A 14,480-nucleotide genomic window follows, 5' to 3' on the forward strand; every position below is an offset into this window, starting at 1 on the left:
GGGGGGGGGGGGGGGGGGTAGAGCTAGGATTTAGAGGGACTTAGACAAATTGTAGGATTGGACCAAAAGATGTCTCATGAGCAGGGAAACTCGCCTTCTCAGATAAAAATAGCAAATTCTCCGATAAAACCCCCCAAATCCATTATTAAAATTAAAGGCCTCCCACAGCATCCCCCACCCACCCCAGCCCTGCTGGTACCCCTTGCTGCCCCCACAACCCGCCATCATGTTCATGACCCTCACTCCCCACACACCAATGCCCCATCCCTTCTTGTGACCCTCACTCCCCACCACAGCCCCACAGCCCTGCCCCTAGCTGCCTGGGCTATGGGGCCAGGGACTCAGGTCCACAGCTTCCTGCCCCCAACAGAAGGCAGTGGCTGCTGCAGCAGGAGCATGGATCCAGCTCTCCCACTGCTACTGACTACTGCCTGCTGTGAGCTCAGGCAGCTGGCTCCTGGCTGCAGTGCGTATTCCTGGGGACCAGGGGGGACCTGTGCCCTCCAGATTTGAGCAGGGTGGGTGCACGCTGCAGGCTCATGCTCCCCACCCTGCTGCCCTCCCCCAGGGCCTCTGCAGGGCAGGGTGTGTGAGCCAGTGTGGCAGGGCACAGTGGAGACACTCAGGAAAGCTGCCTGGCTCTGCAAGCTCTGTGCTTCCTTGGCCACACTTCCCCTGCAAGCAAGGGTAGCAGCAAGGGGCACAACCCTGCCCTGCTGCCTGTGCTGCCCCTGTGGCTGGGGCAGCGCAGAGGTTGCAGAGGCAACAAGCTTTCCTGTGCAACCCTGCTGTGCCCTGCCATGCCAGGTTGCACACACTGCACTGTGGAAGCCCTAGGAGAAGGCAGCAGGGTGGGGAGCATGAGCCCACAGTGAGCACCCGTCCTGCCCCAGCCCTGCGCACAGATCATGGGGTACAGTATCCATCCCATGCCCAGGAGTGTACATTGCAGCCATGAGCTGGCCCCACCCCGGAAAAACCTGGCCTGGCAATAGCCCACCACTTCCGGTCCACATGCTGTGAGCAGGCACTCCATATGAGGCTTCCCCAACACCTCCCCATTCCCTCAGCCACACACCAATGCCCTGGCAGTCACCATCCCTGCCGGTGCCCCTCAGCCATGACCTGCAACCCTCCAGCCCTACCAGAGGTGGCCCCCAGCCCTTTCCAAGTCCCACTTACCTTAGGCTCCAGGAAGAACAGTGAACTGAAGCCAAGCCTTGGGTGACTGAGAGCCTCAGGCCCCACCATTTCCGCTTCTCCCTCCCCCTCTGGACAGGGTTGGGGAGTTCCCACCCTGTTTGCAATTAGCTTTTGCAGGCTGGAACTCCGCCAGCCTGCAGAGCTCTTTGCAAAAGTGGGAAATCTGTGGATATCTCTGCTAAAAGGGAAAATCCATTTTTTCTCTGATAAATTTGGGAAATCCATGGTTTTTCTCTGTTTTTCAATGGGAAGCGGAAAACCCAGATCACTGCTCGTTGGGTTCAATAAGGACATGTGCAAAGTCCTGTACTTAGGACGGAACAATCCCATGCACTGGTACAGGCAGCTGTGCAGAAAAGGACCTGGGGGTTACAGTGGACAATCAGCTGAATATAAACCAGCTATCTGCCATTGTTGTGAAGAAAGTTAATAGCATACTGAGCTGCATTAGTAGGAATAATACCAGCAGATTGAAGGAAGTGATTCTTCCCCCTCTATTTGGCACTGGTGAGGTCACATCTGGGGTACTGTGTCCACTTTTGTTCTCTTCGCCCCTCCCTCCCCCCCATTTACAGAAAAGATGTGGATAAATTGCAGAGAGATTGGAGAATAGAAGTCTGAGAGGGGATTTAATAACAGCCTTCAACTACCTGATGGGAGGTTTCAAAGATGATGGAGGTAGACTGTTCCCAGTGGTGGCAGATTACAGAACATGGAGCAATGATCTCAAGTTGCAGTAAGAGAAGGATATTAGGAAAAACCTTCTCATGAGGAGGGTAGTAAAGCACTGGAACAGGCTACCCAGGGAGGTTGTGGAATCTCCATCCTTGGAAGTTTTTAAGACCCAGGCAGACAAAGCCTTGGGTGGGATGATATAGTTGGGGATCATCCTGCTTTGAGCAGGAGGTTGGGCTAGATGATTTCCAGAGGTCCCTTCCAACCCTTATTTTCTATAATTCTCTGAATTTGGACTAAAGGATTTGGCCAAGTTCTAGCACTGAAGCTGAATATGTGCCTTCTAAATCTTGAATTTCTGAAACTAAGATGTCTTTGGTATGCTTTCATACTATACATGGGAGAACTGGTTCTAGAATTCCAAGCATTGAAAGCATTCCTTCTGATTTTGTTATGTGGATTTAGGATTATTAGGACTAATCTTCCTCTGCAAAAGTGAATTGAAGGTGTAATCTTCCAGCTAGCCTGGCTCCAATGGGAGTGGGGTGGAGAAGGCATCCTGTGAAAGAGCACCAGCCTTTCGAGGAGTGTTTGTATTACAGATGTGATTGAAACAGCTGACGAATTGTTGCAACTTGATATCCTGCTGCTTCACTGCATTACTACAGCATTACCCCAATCATATAGTTAGTTTCTATCGAATCATGGCTTAGTAACCATAAATGGAGTTTTTTGGAATTTTTCTCTTTATTAAAATTGTTGCTAAAGCCATACTTATTTCTACTAATGAATTATTTAATGAGAAGACTGTATATTAATTCTAAATATTGTATTTAACCACAAATGAAAAAGAAAGGGCTATATCGTCACTAAATTTAAATATATATGCATTAAGTAAAGGTGGCTTTTTAGTGCATAACTAATGCCTACCATTAAACCACATAAGTCTTAACAATTTCTTTAAAAGAGCCCAGTCTAGCACCCTGAAAGTAATACAGATGTGTCTCTCTGTGTTCAATTACATAAATCCAACAGTGTGTTTTCAGCTCATCTACCTATAGCAAGGAAAACCCAGACAGACCAGTAGCATTTCCTAAAATTACCGAGAGATAGAGGTAGTTAGGTGTTAGTGGTAGTTAGCAGTTAACAAAAAAAATAAAAAAAGAAATAAATCAAAACCGGGACTTCAGTGATATGTTTTTTTCCCCTTCTAACATATTTTTGTATCACTTCTTGTTGCATTATTCTGCCATTTTAAAGCTAACACAGTATCGAATGTCTATCTGTCTGTCACTTTCCATTCTTCTCCAATTCATTTTTTCTGTTCCTGGCCAATTCTTTACCATGTGTCATCATAATTTAGTTTGTATAGCAGTACATGCTCAAGTAGAATGAGTACTATAGAACATTTTATCTGATTAAGCAGAAAAATATTATTAACTGTGGTAGGCAGAGATCATGATCTTCCTACTCTTGGCTTCTTTGCTGTTTCTTGTCATTTGTGTACAGCCTTATTTGTCAGCATTTCTGGGAATTTAATATATTTTCCAGTAATAAAGAGTTTTGTAAATCTTGTGACTGCATATAAGTGACTCTCTTATACTTGAAAGTCTGACTGAGTATTGGGTGAGCCACTACCCAAAATGGTTCACCCATTTTTCTTGATACATATACATAACTGTAGAAGCATGTGCAGATTCAGAGAGGGTGCAGTTCAGAGAGGCTGCACCCTTATTTTAGATTAGAGCACACTACAGGAACCTCTAGGGACTTTTTTAAAGTCCCTAAAGCAAGTGAAAATCCTCCCTCCCTTCCTTTTCCTGGTCAAACGTGTGCTCCTTCCCTGCCTACTTTGACTCGCTGTCTCAGGGATAGGGAAGCATCAGAACCATTCCTGGCTCCTACCTGATTGGCTGGGCTCAGCTGGGGACAGAGATAGTGGCAGCATGCCTGTCCCACAATCAGGCAGGGGGGTGGAAACTACTCTCTAGCCTCCATGTTGCCATTGTCCCTCCCCAGCTGAGCCCACCCATGGCACAGCCCAGCTGGTTCTGGAGGTTCCTGACCCTGAACAATGGAGAAAGCAGCAGGGGCCAAGGGGAAGGGGATGGCAGGAACAGAGGGGGAATATCTCTAAGCAGGAAGGGGAAGAGAGGTAGGATTTTCACCTGCTTTAGGGTCTTTAGAAAAGGCCCCACACACTCCCAAGTCATGGTCTTTCTGCACTTTTGGGAACAGGGGGTGCAACCACTCCTGCAGTGTGGTTGCTGCTCAGCAGTCCCTTTGGGGAAATACTGGACCTGGCCCTGTGTAGAAGAATCAGGCTCTGGGAGGGGTAAGCAAGCAGAAAAAAAGGAACAGACAATTCATTTAAAATAACTAATCATTGTTGTTTCAGGGCATAGACCGTAAAAAGGCTCTGCTCCCTTTTCTAGCTTCAGGACTCCAAATGAATAGTCATTACAGTTAAAACTAATTACTCATGCACAAGAAGGAAAATTAATAAGAAGGACTATTGTTTGTTTGTTTATGTTTAATTAAAAGCACAAGATATATTTATTCGGCCAAATGGGAAGGGATATATTTAAACAAAAAATAACTAAATGCAAAATCTTTACCCAGACATAGTAGGATGCCTACCAGAAATAAAAAAAAAATTTAAAAAACTAACCTCACAGTCATAGAACAGAACAATTTGTGTAACTGACAGCTACACTTATTTGTTTGGGGGTTAGATTCAGCACTGAATTAAATTCTGGGAAATTCTCCTGACTTTACAGTGCATGGGCAGAATGTAATTTACCACTGAATCTGACCCGTAGTTTATTATATCCTAATACATGTGTTTAATCCCAAGATTCTGAGAGAGATTCTAAACTCTAACATCATGCAGAAAAAAATATATAGCTTTTAAGGAAATAATTTCTGCCAGGTAATTGAGTGAATTATGGAATAAATCCACAATATTGACTGCAATACATTAAAGTAGTAGCCTATTATAAATTTCAAAGTTTTATAAATTACATTTGTCTATACAAATAAACAAGACCAGCATGGTTCTTTATGGCAGTCTTTTATAGAAATGTAGATGGACAAGATATAATGGGCAAAGTTTAAAATGCCATGAGTAACTCAAGGAAAGGTTACAGAATATGATTGAATTGGATGCACTGCCTATAAAATGATCTTGAGGGGTTTTATAGACCCATTACCTATTTCTGAGACAACAGATATTTGGGGTTTTTTGTTCATTTTTTTTCAATGTGAGACAGACAGGTAAAGTCATAAAAAGGGGCAGACATAAATGCAACATAGAGGCAAAAAATATAAAAATATTTGCCACCCAAAGACTTTGAGCTTGAAAAGCCAATACATTTTTCCATTTAGAATGATTATTCATTACTGTTTGTGTGTAATGTATGCTGAAAGTTGTAGAGCAAGCCTACATGTGGCTTCAGATGTTACATGAGTGTCCACCTCCACATTTACAAAGATAAAATATGTAATTCTGCAATTGCCACAGACAGACACTTTAATATGTGTATTGACACATTTTGGTTTGTACATGCATGCAAAGTTCTAACTTTACTGTATATCACGGGTGTGGAAAATCGGCCCTATTCGGTTTGGATTTGGCCTGAATCAGGGGCAGTGATTCTATTCGTTAATTCAGATCACTGTCCCAGTTCTATTCAGCCGAATCCAAATCTGAAGATTCAGTGCTGATTCAGAGAATCAACAATTTGACCATAGACACAGCTTTAAATGTTTTTTCTATATACATTGAGGTATACCAGGCATGGCTCATGAACACTGTACCACAAAAAATGAGGAATTGTATTATTATATTCCTTTATTTTTTTGGTACAGTATGTAGCCTAATATTGCTATTCATCTTCTAAAACGTATAACAAAAATGTATAGGAGGTATGATAAGGTTGAGATGATATCACTATTTGAATCCAGTGTTTGCATTTCCTCACTTTTTTTGTTTTGTACCTATGAAAATTCAATATTGCTTTAATAGCATTTTGTCATTTAAATAAGCAGTCATTTACAGTCATTCATAAGGTCCCGAATCTCAAAATAGAAGGACACTGGAAAGTTTCATATTCTGCAAAACCCATTCTGTTATAGGAAGATAAGACTTCAGTGTCTTGGCAAAGAATAAGCTGTCTTCAAGGATCATTTTAGTCTTCACGAAAAGAAAAACAAACACACACAGGCACAAAAAAACTCCCCAAAATCAAAAAGGAACCACATTTAAAAAAAAAATCAGATCTATCAATGGGACTTTTCTGTACCTATCTGAGGGCAGAATGTGTCTCATAATTTTGATAGCACACTTAATCATAGTTACCTAGTAATAACTTTAATACATTGCTGTTATTAAACACTAAGGTTGTAGTCGGTGTCTATAATTTACTTGCTGAGAAGGTCATTGAAACAAATCCATGATTTGATTATAGAAAGGCCTGGATAAATTTATGGCCATTAATAACATTGGAGGAACTTAGTGTAGGTGAAACTATGATAGCCATAATCAAATCTCATGTTTCAGGGCATAAACTCCATAGCCTGCAGGGATCAAGAAGAATTTTTTTAACTTTATGTACAACATTGCATAATTAATGAAAATGCAGTTGCCAGGAGCTTGCCTTTTTTTGCAATAAGTTACTAATGGAGGAAGGATATATTACTAGACGAACAACAGGATGGTAATTTTTATGTGCACAGTGGTGAACTTTTTTTCCCTGATATGAAGATAGATAACCAAGTTCAAAACAGAATTTTATTGTCTGGAAGAAGTGAATAGTATGATGTCTGGTCCTGAATCATTAATACAGTTTTAGGTACTGACCCTAAGGAGCTTTCTCTTCTTCAGAAGACTCTATAAACTTGTTCATTTGTAAGATCTTTCTTTAATACAAAACTTGATCACACAAGTAAAAAAGTAACCCCAGAGTCATAACTTTTCTGTACTCAGCCAAAATATTTCTTGATATCAAGGAGAGTTTTATTTTAATAAGGCATAAATAAAAAATTCAGGATTTGCTTCCTAGAAACTGTTGTATTTTCATGGGATGAAAGACAACCCTTTAGGTATCAGGTTCACAGTATTATAGCATGTTGTACATTGCATTGAATGTAGTGCTTTTTCTAACTCTTTACGATGAGACCTGCAAGGAAGCAGTGTTAAGTGTGGAGAAGTCTGGCATGAATAATTAGGACATCAAAGCCACATCTAAACAGTAAACTTACCCTGTTTCAAAGTGCTGTCCTCAAACATGCTTCCCAGGTCTGGGTGGGCTCCTTCCTAAATCAGAAACAATTCAACTGCATTCACACAGCATTTCAGGTGCACTGAACACTGTTGAATGATGGGACCGGTTAATCTGCCTAAGGCTACACTGCTTCTAATTTAGGGAGCAGCCTATCCAGAGCATTGCAGCATGATTGAAGATATGATTCTAGAGCACAGTAAGGCCCCCTACTACATTCTTTATATATCATGCAATTAACTGGTCAATCACGCAGTAAATTTAGACTGGCCCCAATGTGCAAAGTAATTAGTAAAATTACTAAATTAAAATTACTACCCAGTGCTTGGGTGCTTCAGTATAAGACATTTACTGTGCAGTTGACTTATTAAGTGCGCAGTAAACATCTTGGCATCTACACGTGCCCCTGTTAGGGTGCACAAAACTAATAAATTCCACAGCAGGGTAGTCTTGTAAAATACAAGTACTACCCTGCTGCAGATTTTTTTATGTGCAGCAGTGCACATGTAGATCATACCCCAGCTGTCTGGGGCACAGGGGCTAGGAAACATTAAAAAAAGCCTGAGCCTTCATTGATTAAATCTTTGTAGGTTAATCTAACCTGGCTAGGCTGAACTGGTTTGTGACTGGGCAGACATTCTCTCTGGACTGAGGACATGCCTGCAGTGGCTCAGGATAGACACTAGAGCAGCCTTCCCTTCCATTCACACTGCTGAGCTGAGAGGAGTGTGGCCAGGCCCTGCAAGACTCTCTGATTAGGGAGATCTGCCTGCAGGGTCCCAGGCTTTTTCCTGCTGGCTGCTCAAGGCCCAAGAGTGTTGCCAGACCCTAGCCTCCTGCTAGCACTGAGGCGAGGTGGGGTGTGTAGTGCATGCATCTGTTGATGATACAGAGCTTTTCAATCTCACTCTCCCTGCTTCTTTATATTGTCTGCAGCAAACTGACAGGTGAGCAAGCCAGCAGGGGACTGATAACAATGATTATCACCTCATCAGCCAAACAATAGGCTCTTTCCATTACTTCAAACTCTTCTTAAACAGCTTACCTGCTGACCTGTTCATTAGCTCCAAATAGCCCTAAGCGGACACTTTGCTGTCTGCCTGTCCCAGTGAAATTGGAGAGAGAGACACACACAGACACTTCTCAGCATTAGCTAACATACCATGTGCCTAGGGAATGTAAGGCTGAGGTCCATGTTGTGGGAGATGGGAGGGAGGGGTGGGGGAGAATCCCTGCTTGAGTGAGGGAGTAGGGCGGGGAGGAGCCAGGCAGACCCTACTATGTCAGCAGTCTGTACCAGAGCTCCAGCCAGGGAGCAGAGGGGAGGGGACAGCTCTCCTGTGGAACAGAGAGCCTCACCTAACCCAGAGAGCATGCTGGGATGCTGGTTATCTTCAACTAGCAAGGGATCTGGGACAGACATTGCATAAACTGGTTAGAGCCAAATCAGTTAAGTCTGATACTACGTTCAACCAGGTTTATCTCAAACTGGTTTCAGGCATTTTCAAACTGGTTTATATACACTGAGCATCTGTTCTATTACAGGTTTTAACCAGTTTCTGATCACCTAAACTGGTTTACGTGTAATGTCTGTCCTTAGCCAGGGTGCTTCAGTGTGGGGGTAGCTGGCAGGCAGCCTCATGCCCCAGCCAGCCCCCCATCAGCACATGGAGCCCAGTTAGAGTAGCCCTAAACAGGCAAACTGACCCCCTGGATCTCCTGCCAGTCCAGGCTGCTCCAACTGAGCTCCATGTGCTGCACACAGAAAAAACTTTGGAGCAATAAGCTCCAGAGTTTATTTGTGTGCATTAATTTCACATGTAGATGCACCTTTGAAACTCCCAAGCTGGTTATATCCAGCTTTCATTTGAACGTGTAACAGGCCCTAAGTTGACCACATAGATACAGCCCAAGAAAATAGTATTAGTTCAATACAGTCTACACTAAAGAAGATCCTCAACAAAAATAATAATTTGAAAAAGAAATTAACATGATTTTAAATAGTAACCCAACTAGTCCTCTGTCTACCAGTAGAAGAGATTAGGCCTAGTGAATAAGGTGGTGTCAGGCATATTAGCAAGGGGAGCACCACAATAAAAACACCATCTGTGACCAAGGTTTCCTCTAAGGTGCGCATGTGCACGGCCGCACAGAACTAAAAGTGTGGCCATGCACAGCTTTTTCAAGGCCGTGCAACAGGAAAGGCTGAGGCCGGAGCCTGCGCCAACCCCCTGCCCCAGCCTCCATCCCTGCCTTGCCTCACCTCAGGGAGGAGCCACTGCCTGCCCCAAGTGAGCCTCCACTGGCTCTGGGACACTACTCCACTTCCCCCCCGGCCTCAGGGAGTGAGGAGGCACATGGCTTCAGGGCTGGGGAGTGGAGCAGCGTCCCAGAGTCGGTGAAGCCTCACTGGGGCAGGCAGCAGCTCCTGCCCGAGGTGAGGCAAGGCAAGGATGGAGGCTGGGGCAGGAGGCTGGCACAGGCTCTGCTGACTCCGTGGAAGTGCTCCACTCCTCAACCCTGATGCAGGGGAGTGGAGCACTTCCCCGGAGCCAGGGAACCCGCGGCAGGCTCCGGCCCCAGCCCCTGGCCCCCGGTTCCAGCCCCCAGCTTCAGCCTCTGGCCCCCTGCCCTGGGCTCCCACCTCTGGCCCCCAGCTCCGGCCCCAGCTTCCAGCCACCGGCCGCTGGCCCCAGCCCCAGCCTCCAGCCCCTGGCCCTAGCTCCATCCTCTGGTCCCTGGCCCCAGCCCCCAGCCCTCATGCCCCTTAGGTAAGTGTCCCATGCTGGACCAAGGCGGCGTGCTCACGGACTGAGGCGGTGAGCTCATGGACCGCTGCTTCTCAGAGGGAACATTGTCTGTGACAGCCATCTTTGTCATATCCAGCAGATTCCATGTGAAGGGTCAGTAGGACCACGGTCTAATTTCCTCTTACCATTAACCAGTTCTAAGGAACAGATAGATGTTTTATGGATTGCAGTGGGCCACACCTTCTTGATATTAGTGGCTGTGTGTTTGTTTGTTTTTTTTATATATGAATAGGAACTGCAGGATTTGTGCTATAATTAAAACGCAAGGGATTTTGGTTGCATGGGTCCTTCCATACCCACCACACCTCTGATGTATATGCAGATGTGATGCAATGAGCACTTATTAGACAATTCAGTTAATTAAATAATACATATTCACACTGGAAGGGAGCTTGTGTACTTGTTACCTCACCTGAAAAGGAACTGGTTCCCTTCCTTAAAGATATATAGTTGCCTAACTCCCTTAAATTCCTCTGGTCTCTCAAATTTTCGGAACGCTGTGTCAAGTCTGGTTTAGGAGGAGGTGGAGGAGGGCTCAGTTCCAGAGCAGTTTATTAGTACTGTCATAGAAAAGACAGTCATAGGAAAAGGACCTTGCTACCACACGTTAGTCCCCTAGCATCGAACCAAAAAGTCATGGTCCAATGCTAGGGGCATTGCCAAACCACAATATACATGTTTGTGTCTCACACCTCTATATAGAATAGCTCTAAGCTGTCCCCAGTCCCACCCTTTTTTGCTACTGTAGGCTAGCAGGATAGTACCAGACCTACTGCACAACCAATTTTTCCTTCTACCTCATTCCTGTGTACTTTAAAACATTCAGAATATAATTTTATTTATACGTTTTAATGTGTTGTGTGTGACTAATATTCATAATACTCAAAACATGTGGCCTTTTAGCTATGGCCTCTATATAAGTACTTCTTTAGTGTACAAAGTTCACAAGTTCCTTCTTAATTTAAACAGTAGGGTTGCTTATGATGCACTTCACTGTTGTATCTACACGGTGCTTTTACATTAGTGAGGCTACCAAGCCTAGCAAAAGCTATACATCTATTAGTGCCTTTAGCAGTCAGGAAAACTCAAGCCTGTTACATTGCAGCATTTTATTTTCAGCCTTTAATCCCTTTTTTGTGGGTATTTGTCAGCCTTTATTTTATTTAGATTTTAAGCTCTTTTTGTTGAGATCCTGCTGTTTTATATGTTGGTAAAGTGCCTAGCACACAGCTGGTACTATACAAAAGATAAATAATAATATTAATGTCAGCTGTTTGTTTTGTCAATTGCATTTCAAAACCTTATATTATATTTATTATTTCAGAATGAATAATCAAGTATTAAACCATGAACCTCGGTTAAAATTATTGTTAAAAGAAAGGGATGAAGCAGTGCAGCAAACTGCATGTTACCCTTAAAATCATTCAACTATTAAATTGAATATTCCTGTTATGTTTTCTCATAATTTTCAATTTGACTTTTCGGTGCAATATCTCTGACATCTCTTGGGTTTTATTCATCTAAAATGGTTCTATTTAGATTGAGAGATTTCTGGTGATTTTTAACAGGCTTTTCCAGAATATCTTCATGCTTTATGTGATTTTTTTTCTCCCTATCCTTTATTCTGTTTCATGATACAGAGTTGATACAGATGGTGCTGCCAATCTACAGCCATGATCAGGTCCAGGAAATGAGAGTTTAACGCTAGTGTGAGTTTACTTTTAATGGCACAGTGGGTGTAAACAGATATTGCTCTTGTGCCACCATAAATAGATGATGGCAGCACAAGTTGTAATCAAACATTTGCCCTCACCCACTGTTGTGCTCCAGGTGCCCAAGAATGTTGCTGCTGAGATTTATCCTGGCACAGCTGATCCTGCTCCATAGATGATGTCTGTTTATAACCAGTTCCTTCTGTTATACAGTAGGAACTGTTTCTTGTTCATTTAGACTTTCCTAGTGAAAGGCAAGGGTCCAATCCTCTAGAGAATCAAAATATAACCTGCTTTTTGCAATGATCTGCCTAGAGTACCAGAGAAATTCTCCCTGTATTTCTTTTAATTAGGAAACCTCCATCCAGTGTTTCTTATACATATATACATGTGACAGTCATGAAAATATTACTAACAGTATTCTCTTCTTATACTATTGCTACAGCCCCTGCCACTGCTATGGTGCAGTTTAGAGTTGGTCAGTAGGCAGTTGAGCATTTCCACTGACTTTATTTAGGTTAAGTTTTCATCCTTTTCCCACAGTTCGATGTCTTAACTACAAGACCAGTTAACTGGTTTTGATAGTAAGAGGGAAACAAAAAAAACCCCACCTTGATTTCCAATGAATAATTTAAGCATTAGTTACAGTATTTGGCTGTAAAATTACTTTAGAAATCAGGAAAAGATCATTATTTTTGCTAACTTTTTGCAATTTTTCAAGAGAGTTCACTGTCACTCCTTCTCATCAAAGACTTATATTTATGGATGTAGACACTTTCGGGCATCTTATTACAGTTTATGAAAAATTGTGTGGCACAGAAATGCAGAAGTACATTGTCATTAATATTTTAAATAAATACTTCAAGCTGGGTGGTACTATACAAGCATGTACTGCTCTGGAATAGCATCCACTTAAAGGCCTTGTCCACGTGTTCCTTTTTTATCTGAAGCCTCTACTTACTGCCTCACTGCCACTTTTTTTTACTTTATTTCCCTCTCAACATGGAAAGACCTTTAAAAGTCTATGCTTTAATAATAAGATACCAAATTACTCTTGTTTTGTGCTATTTTTCTTCCTTTGCTGTCACCTTCATACTAGATTATTTTTTAAAGTCGTCTTGATTTCCTGGTGAACTCAAGGTACCATATTGCATTCAGAGCCCTCTATAGCAGATGTTACCTTCCCCCATGATTTACACTGGAATACAGGCAAAGCCAGTATCAGGAGAGCAGAATGGTCACCTTTGTTTAGTACTGTATCAAATATAGATTCATGCTACTTTTAAAGAACAAGTGGTAAATCTTGTTCTTCTATACTGGAGCTACACCTTGAAATAAAAGAAATGGGTGTTACACAGGATTAATTCTGGTTTTTTTCAGCTCAGTTGATCCAGTTGATTGGCAAATATACATATTACCTGGGGCTGTTGTCCCATGTGGTTAAGCCACTGCTGCTTCTAGGGCTTCAGGGGCCTGAGTCTGAATAACAGCCCTGGGTGACAGGCCCCAACCTGGAGCATATTTATTTCTGCAAGCTTTGAGAACCTCCCAAGGGGTCACTGTTCTGTGTTTGCAGATGCATGCCTGGGGTCGGGGCCATGCAGCATGAAACTCATGCTCCAGAAATCCCCTGCAGGGGAATTCCCAAGACACAGGTCATACCATTAACATACAGATGTCAACTGCAATAGAGTGGCAGAAACTGTTAGTAGAAATGGTTGTGTAGCCCTTTGGGGGCATTTGTGGTATGACAGAAGGCAAGGACATCTGTATGCTTGCATTTTTTCCTGCCATAAAAAGTTTTACAGCTGGGCAATGTCTGTTTGCAGCCTAGTAGTTTTAAATATTATACCTTTAAAAACACCAAATATTTGTCTCTCCAAATCATATTTTATGGACTTTTACATTTTCAAGTGTGAAAAATTGTTCTTCTGTAGCTTTAGAAGATATCTTTTTCCATAAAATAAACATTTTAAAAATAGTTACTACAAAGAGGAAAAGTTAATGTATTTCACAAAGCAATTAACTCATGCTGTCAATGCATAATAATATTCACAGCATGACATTGCTTAGACATGATTCTGATTAAAAGAAAATGTGCAGGTTTATTTAGTGCATAAAATGAAAAATTAAGTAAATTTTAAAATTCTGTATGTAATTCTGCAATCTAAAATGTGATTTTTTTCCCCTGTAGAAATGTGTAATTTTTTATTGATTTATAATAGTTATTACTTTTTGAAAAATGTATATAAAAATGAAGGAAGAAAACACAGAGTAACTTAAAATTTTATTCAAATTTAAAAGTCTACAAACAGAAAAACATCATAAGTAAAATGTCCAACCAATATTCTAGCCAGAAAATATCAGAAAGAAAAGGGGCAAAACTCACTTAAGATGCATGCAACACTTTTATGCAGACTTGGTGTTGCAGAGATCTATAAAAATGCTTAACATGGAAAAAGATCTGCGCATCCAGGAAAAAGCATCCAAGTTACCATGTATCATTAAAAAGTTATGAATCTTTTGAGTGATCAAATTTGTCTCTTTTCTAGCCTAAACAATGAAGTTACAAGATGATTTTGACCTTCATTTTCCAGCAGTAATTTTACTTAGCAAACAACGTTAACTGTAGTTTGTCAGTGCTAGAATAATATTGTTTCTCTAGTATATTGAAAATTACCTAGATAACACTGAGACCCTTTACAGCCAAACTATATGATTTTAAATGTATTATAGAGACCTGTCTACAGCTATTGATTGCTGTGTATCTGCCATCAATCCAGTATCAGTCGACTCTG

The 14,480-nt window shown here is 42.1% G+C and overlaps 1 protein-coding gene across 3 annotated transcripts in view; it reads left to right on the top strand.

Annotated features, from left to right (window-relative positions):
• The window catches only part of GULP1 (GULP, engulfment adaptor PTB domain containing 1), a 169,828-nt gene that overhangs the window by 28,003 nt on the left and 127,345 nt on the right, over positions 1–14,480 (top strand). The gene's annotated exons all lie outside the window — the stretch shown is intronic.

The sequence above is a fragment of the Gavialis gangeticus genome, unplaced genomic scaffold (genome assembly GCF_001723915.1).
Source record: "Gavialis gangeticus isolate Ggan-Ray unplaced genomic scaffold, GavGan_comp1, whole genome shotgun sequence".
In the NCBI taxonomy this organism is placed as follows: Eukaryota; Metazoa; Chordata; order Crocodylia; family Gavialidae; genus Gavialis; species Gavialis gangeticus.